Source organism: Physeter macrocephalus, chromosome 11 (assembly GCF_002837175.3).
Source record: "Physeter macrocephalus isolate SW-GA chromosome 11, ASM283717v5, whole genome shotgun sequence".
In the NCBI taxonomy this organism is placed as follows: Eukaryota; Metazoa; Chordata; class Mammalia; order Artiodactyla; family Physeteridae; genus Physeter; species Physeter macrocephalus.
This window is the reverse complement of record NC_041224.1, coordinates 17,314,350-17,322,390: the sequence shown is the minus strand read 5'-3', so window position 1 is coordinate 17,322,390 and position 8,041 is coordinate 17,314,350.

The following is an 8,041-nucleotide window of genomic DNA, read 5'->3' as shown; positions in this document are numbered from 1 at the left end:
ACGGGCCCAGCCGCTCCGCGGCACGTGGGATCCTCCCGGACCGGGGCGCGAACCCGGTTCCCCTGCATCGGCAGGCGGACGCGCAACCACTGCGTCACCTGGGAAGCCCCTAATCTGTCTTATTCAACTTAATTATTAGACTAGCCAAAGAACCTAGAAGATAGATGACAATTTTTTCCTCCCCTACAATTTACTGTGGTGATCATTATGCAGTATATACAAATATTGAATCGTTATGTTGTATGCCTGAAGCTAATATAATGTTATATGTCAATTATACCTCAATTTTAAAAAAAGGAAAGACTACCTTAAAGCAATGGTTCTCAAGGTTTGGGTACTTCGGAGTCACCTGGGTACTCCACCCTTAGAGTCCTGGGTAGGAGTGAAGAATCTGCATGTTTACCAGAGTCCAGGGTAATTCTGATACTAATAATGATGCAAATGGGTTTTTCCCACAGAAAATAAATGTGCCCTTAAAGAGATTTGCTGATGTCATCTATTCCCAAACTTTAGTTCTTGGTGCAAATATCAAAATTATGGGGTGGGGGGGGTGGGGAAAAGGGAGGTAAGTGGTGTCTTAAAATTCAGATTTCCAGGTTTATCCTGCTGAGATGTTTAATCAGTAGATTTGGGGTGGGTCCTGAGCATCTGTATATTTTACGTTTCCCAGGCAAATTTGTTGTGCATCCTGATTTGGGACCTATTAGACTTTACCCCAGAGCAAAGCAGCTTGATTGGTATTAATGTGCCTTATGAAAGAATATGTCGACAAGAAGTGATCTGAATTTCTTCAGATCCGTTATTCTCTGTGACCCCTTGGATTTCTGTTGGTGTGTAATTTAAAAGAGTGGGAAAGAGTGTGAATTGCATACACACTACTATATATAAAATAATCAACAAGGATCTACTGTATTGCACAGGAAACTCTACTCAATATTCTGTAATAACCTATGTAGGAAAAGAATCTGAAAAAGAATGGATAGGTGTCTACTGTGCTGTATACCTGAAACTAACACAACATTGTAAATCAACTATACTTTGAATTGCAAAGTGTACAGGCATACCTCATTTTATTGTGCTTTGCAGATACTGTGTCTTTTACAAATTGAAGGTCTGTGGCAACGCAGCATAGAGCCTGTCTATCGGTGTATTTTTTTCCAACAGCATTTGCTCACCTCAAGTCTCTGTGTCACCTTTTGGTAATCCTTGAAGTATTTCAAACTTTTTCATCATTTTTATTATGTTTGTTACGGTGATCTGTGATCAGTGATCTTTGATGTTACTATTGTCAATACTGTAATTGTTTGGGGGCACCATAAACCACACCCATGTAAGATGGTGAACTTAATTGTAAATGTTATGTGCATTCTGACTGCTCCACCAACTGGCCATTTCCCCATCTCTCTCCCTCTCCTCAGACCTCCCTATTTCCTGAGACACAACAAATATTGAAATTAAGCCAGCCAATAATCCTACAATGGCCTCTAAGTGTTCAAGTGAAAGGAAGAGTTGCACGTGTCTCACTTTATTTTTTAAAATAAATAAATATTTACTTATTTATTTATTTTTGGCTGTGTTGGGTCTTTGTTGCTGCGCGCAGGCTTTCTCTAGTTGCGGTGAGCGGGTGCTACTCTTCGTTGCTGTGTGCAGGCTTCTCATGCGGTGGCGTCTCTTGTTGTGGCTCGTGGGCTCTAGGTGCGCGGGCTCAGTAGTTGTGGCACGTGGGCTCATTAGTTGTGGCTCACGGACTCTAGAGCGCAGGCTCAGTAGTTGTGGCACACGGGCTTAGTTGCTCCGCGGCATGCAGGATCTTCCTGGACCAGGGCTCGAACCCGTGTCCCCTGCATTGGCAGGTGGATTCTCAACCACTGCGCCACTGGGGAAGTCCCCATGTCTCGCTTTAAATAAAATCTAGACATGATTAAATTTAGTGAGGAAGGCATGTCAAAAGCTGAGACAGGCCAAAAGCTAGGCCTCTTGTGCCAAACAGTCAGTCAAGTTGTGCATATGCAAAGGAAAAGTTCTTAAAGGAAATGGAAAGCGCTCCTCCAGTGAACACATGGATGAGAAGAAAGCGCAACAGCATAATTGCTGATATGGAGAAAGTTTTATCAGTCTGAACAGAAGATCAGGCCAGCCATAACATTCCCTGAAGTCAAAGCCTAATCCAGAGCAAGGCCCTGACTCTCTTCAATTTCGTGAAGGCTGAGAGAGGCGAGGAAGCTACAGAAGAAAAGTTTGAAGCTAGGAGAGGTTGGTTCATGAGGTTTGAGGAAAGAAGCCGTCTCCAGAACATAACAGTGCAAAGGGGAAGCAGCAAGTGCTGACATAGAAGCTGCCTAAAGTTATGCAGAAGATAGTTAATGAAAGTGGCTACACTAAACAACAGACTTTTAATGTAGATGAAACAACCTGCTGTTGGAAGACGATGCCATTTAGCACTTTCATATTTATCGAGGAGACGTCAGTGACTGATTTCAAAGCTTCAAAAGGCCGGCTAACTCTCTCAGGGGCTAATGCAGCTCGTGACTTTAAGTTGAAGCCAATGCTCACTTACCATTCTGAAAATCCTAGGGCCCTTAAGAATCATGCTAAATCTACTCTGCTTGTGCTCTATAAATGGAACAACAAAGCCTGGCTGTCAGCACATCTGTTTACAGCATGGTTTATTGAATATTTTAAGCCCACTGTTGAGACCTACTACTCAGAAAAAAAGATCCTTTCAAAATAATACTGCTCTTGGGCAATGCACCTAGTCACCCAAGAGCTCTGGTGGAGATGTACAATGAGATTAATGTTGTTTTCATGCCTGCTAACACAACATCCATCCTGGAGCCCATGGATGAAGAAATAATTTTGACTTTCCAGTCTTATTACTTAAGAAATACATTTTGTAAGGCTACAGCTGCCATCAACAGTGATTCTTCTGATAGATCTGGACAAAGTAACTGGAAAACCTTCTGGAAAGGATTCACCATTCTAGGTGCCGTTAAGAACGTTTGTGATTCACAGGAAGAGGAAAAAATGTCAACGTTAACAGGAGTTTGGAAGAAGTTGATTCTAACACTTAGGGAATACTTTGAGGGGCTCAAGCCTTCAGTGGAGGAAGTAACTGCAGATGTGGAAGAAATAGCAAGAAGACTAGAATTAGAAGTGGAACCTGAAGATGTGACTGAACAGCTACAATCTCTTGATAAAACTTTAACAGATGAAGAGACATAACGCTGATGCACATTTACTAGACTACAGTGTAGTATAAACACAACCTTTATATGCACTGGGAACCTAAAAAATTTGTGTGACTTGATTTATTGCAGTGATCTGGAACTGAACTCTCTGAGATATGCCTGTAATCGTTCTATTTGTTAAATGCAAATTTTAGCTCATATGTGAGATATTTTATCTCTGTGTCACCTTTTGGTAATCCTTGAAGTATTTCAAACTTTTTCATCATTTTTATTATGTTTGTTACGGTGATCTGTGATCAGTGATCTTTGATGTTACTATTGTCAATACTGTAATTGTTTGGGGGCACCATAAACCACACCCATGTAAGATGGTGAACTTAATTGTAAATGTTATGTGCATTCTGACTGCTCCACCAACTGGCCATTTCCCCATCTCTCTCCCTCTCCTCAGACCTCCCTATTTCCTGAGACACAACAAATATTGAAATTAAGCCAGCCAATAATCCTACAATGGCCTCTAAGTGTTCAAGTGAAAGGAAGAGTTGCACGTGTCTCACTTTATTTTTTAAAATAAATAAATATTTACTTATTTATTTATTTTTGGCTGTGTTGGGTCTTTGTTGCTGCGCGCAGGCTTTCTCTAGTTGCGGTGAGCGGGCGCTACTCTTCGTTGCTGTGTGCAGGCTTCTCATGCGGTGGCGTCTCTTGTTGTGGCTCGTGGGCTCTAGGTGCGCGGGCTCAGTAGTTGTGGCACGTGGGCTCATTAGTTGTGGCTCACGGACTCTAGAGCGCAGGCTCAGTAGTTGTGGCACACGGGCTTAGTTGCTCCGCGGCATGCAGGATCTTCCTGGACCAGGGCTCGAACCCGTGTCCCCTGCATTGGCAGGTGGATTCTCAACCACTGCGCCACTGGGGAAGTCCCCATGTCTCGCTTTAAATAAAATCTAGACATGATTAAATTTAGTGAGGAAGGCATGTCAAAAGCTGAGACAGGCCAAAAGCTAGGCCTCTTGTGCCAAACAGTCAGTCAAGTTGTGCATATGCAAAGGAAAAGTTCTTAAAGGAAATTGAAAGCGCTCCTCCAGTGAACACATGGAAGAGAAGAAAGCGCAACAGCATTAATTGCTGATATGGAGAAAGTTTTATCAGTCTGAACAGAAGATCAGGCCAGCCATAACATTCCCTGAAGTCAAAGCCTAATCCAGAGCAAGGCCCTGACTCTCTTCAATTTCATGAAGGCTGAGAGAGGCGAGGAAGCTACAGAAGAAAAGTTTGAAGCTAGGAGAGGTTGGTTCATGAGGTTTGAGGAAAGAAGCCGTCTCCAGAACATAACAGTGCAAAGGGGAAGCAGCAAGTGCTGACATAGACGCTGCCTAAAGTTATGCAGAAGATAGTTAATGAAAGTGGCTACACTAAACAACAGATTTTTAATGTAGATGAAACAACGTTCTGTTGGAAGAAGATGCCATTTAGCACTTTCATATTTATCGAGGAGACGTCAGTGACTGATTTCAAAGCTTCAAAAGGCCGGCTAACTCTCTCAGGGGCTAATGCAGCTCGTGACTTTAAGTTGAAGCCAATGCTCACTTACCATTCTGAAAATCCTAGGGCCCTTAAGAATCATGCTAAATCTACTCTGCTTGTGCTCTATAAATGGAACAACAAAGCCTGGCTGTCAGCACATCTGTTTACAGCATGGTTTATTGAATATTTTAAGCCCACTGTTGAGACCTACTACTCAGAAAAAAAGATCCTTTCAAAATAATACTGCTCTTGGGCAATGCACCTAGTCACCCAAGAGCTCTGGTGGAGATGCACAATGAGATTAATGTTGTTTTCATGCCTGCTAACACAACATCCATCCTGGAGCCCATGGATGAAGAAATAATTTTGACTTTCCAGTCTTATTATTTAAGAAATACATTTTGTAAGGCTACAGCTGCCATCAACAGTGATTCTTCTGATGGATCTGGACAAAGTAACTGGAAAACCTTCTGGAAAGGATTCACCATTCTAGGTGCCGTTAAGAACGTTTGTGATTCACAGGAAGAGGAAAAAATGTCAACGTTAACAGGAGTTTGGAAGAAGTTGATTCTAACACTTAGGGAATACTTTGAGGGGCTCAAGCCTTCAGTGGAGGAAGTAACTGCAGATGTGGAAGAAATAGCAAGAAGACTAGAATTAGAAGTGGAACCTGAAGATGTGACTGAACAGCTACAATCTCTTGATAAAACTTTAACAGATGAAGAGACATAACGCTGATGCACATTTACTAGACTACAGTGTAGTATAAACACAACCTTTATATGCACTGGGAACCTAAAAAATTTGTGTGACTTGATTTATTGCAGTGATCTGGAACTGAACTCTCTGAGATATGCCTGTAATCGTTCTATTTGTTAAATGCAAATTTTAGCTCATATGTGAGATATTTTATTAAATTGGAATAATATCTTCAAAATTGAAATTGCTTTTTTATTTTGAGCATAAATTATTTGTTTTAAAAGTAAAGAAGAAAATAATGATTACTAGTGATTATTGCACAATTATTACTTTTTGGCATATAGAAGGGGATGTTAAAAATGATCCACTAAAAAAAAAAATGATCCACTCTGTTCAATATGCTAGATGTACTAGATATGTCACTGGTTCCTCCAAGTACCACTGTTCATTTTAACTGAAATAGAACAGGTTAATCAGAGTAGAGAGAAAACAGACTTTATAATGTAAAGATTAATAAACCAAAAGCTCAGAAGAGTCGGGAGGCCAGGAGGGGCACCTCTCATGCCCTGCCACAATAGTGGAGCCCAACAGGAAAAAAGAAAACTTCCTTTTCTCGCCTGGCAAGAGTTCAGCCAATGAGAGACTGCCACAACTCAGCCAATGAAAAGCCACTGTACTTTGTAGTCTCATTTCCTCCAATGGACTCTTTGTTTACTATAGCACTTCCGACTTTCTTTTCCCCGCCTTAAAAGAGTTCTCTGCTTGCACAGTGGTTCAGCATGGTTATAGACTGCATTTGCAATTCTTTGTTGATCTCAAGTAAGCCCATTTTTGCTGGAGAAATAACTGGCAGTCTATTTGTTTTAGGGCAATAATAACCAACTTTCTATCTCCCTCCTCTCCCATAATAATTAAGGATTGAAAGAAGATGCCGGAAGAGTAGGACGCGGAGATCACCTTCCTCCCCACAGATACATCAGAAATGCATCTACACGTGGAACTGCTCCTATAGAACATCCACTGAACGCTGGCAGAAGACCTCAGACCTCCCAAAAGGCAAGAAACTCCCCACGTACCTGGGTAGGGCAAAAGAAAAAAGAATAAATGGAGACAAAAAAAAAAACAAAACAAATAGGGACGGGACCTGTACCAGTGGGAGGGAGCTGTGAAGGAGGAAAGGTTTCCACACACTAGAAGGCCCTTCGCGGGCGGAGACTGCGGGTTGCGGCGGCGGCAGCGGTGCCGGCGGGGGGTGGGGTGGGGGTGGGGGGAGAAGCTTCAGAGCCGCGGAGGAGAGCGCAGCAACAGGGGTGCGGAGGGCAAAGCGGAGAGATTCCCGCACAGAGGACCTCGGCTGGCTGGGAGGGAGTCCGGGAAAGGGTCTGGAGCTGCCGAAGAGGCAAGAGACTTTTTCTTGCCTCTTTGTTTCCTGGCGCGTGGGGGCAGGGGATTAAGCGCGCCGCTTAAAGGAGCTCCAGAGACGGGCGCGAGCCGCGGCTATCGGCGCGGACCCCAGAGACGGGCGTGAGACGCTAAGGCCGCTGCTGCCGCCACCAAGAAGCCTGTGTGCGAGCACAGGTCACTCTCCATCCCTCCCCTCCCGGGAGCCTGTGCAGCCCGCCACTGCCAGGGTCCCGGGATCCAGGGAAAACTTCCCCGGGAGAACGCACGCCGGCCTCTGCCACAGCAGGCTCGCCCCGCATCCGTGCCCCTCCCTCCGCCCGGCCTGAGGGAGCCAGAGCCCCCGAATCAGCGGCTCCTTTAACCCCGTCCTGTCTGAGCGAAGAACAGATGCCCTCCGGCGACCTACACGCAGAGGCGGGGCCAAATCCAAAGCTGAACCCCAGGAGCTGCGCGAACAAAGAGGAGAGGGGGAGGTCTCTCCCAGAAGCCTCAGAAGCAGCGGATTAAAGCTCCACAATCAACTTGAAGTGCCCTGCACAGTGCCCTGTGGAATACCTGAATAGACAGCGAAACATCCCAAGTTGAGGAGGTGGACTTTGGGAGCAAGATATATATATTTTTCCCCTTTTGCTTTCACTATTTGTCCTAGGGTTCTGACTGTCCTATTTTGTTTTTTTTTTACTTTTTAAAATTTTTCTTAATAATTATTTTTTACTTTTTATGTTAATAACTTTATTTTATCCTACTTTATTTTATCCTCTTTCTTTCTTTCTCTGTCTCTTTCTTTCTCTCTTTCTATTTTTTCTCCCTTTTATTCTGAGCCATGTGGATTAAAGGCTCTTGGTGCTCCAGGCAGGCGTCAGGGCTGTGCCTCTAAGGTGGGAGAACCAACTTCAGGACACTGATCCACAAGAGACCTCCCAGCTCCACGTAATATCAAATGGAGAAAATCTCTCAGAGATATCCATCTCAACACCAAGACCCAGCTTCACTCAATGACCAGCAAGCTACAGTGCTGGACACCCTATGCCAAACAACTAGTAAGACAGGAACACAGCCCCATGCATTAGCAGAGGGGCTGCCTAACATCATAATAAGGCTACAGACACCCCAAAACACACCACCAGACGTGGACCTGCCCACCAGAAAGACAAGATCCAGCCTCATCCACCAGAACACAGGCACTAGTCCCCTCCACCAGGAAACCTACTCAACCCACTGAACCA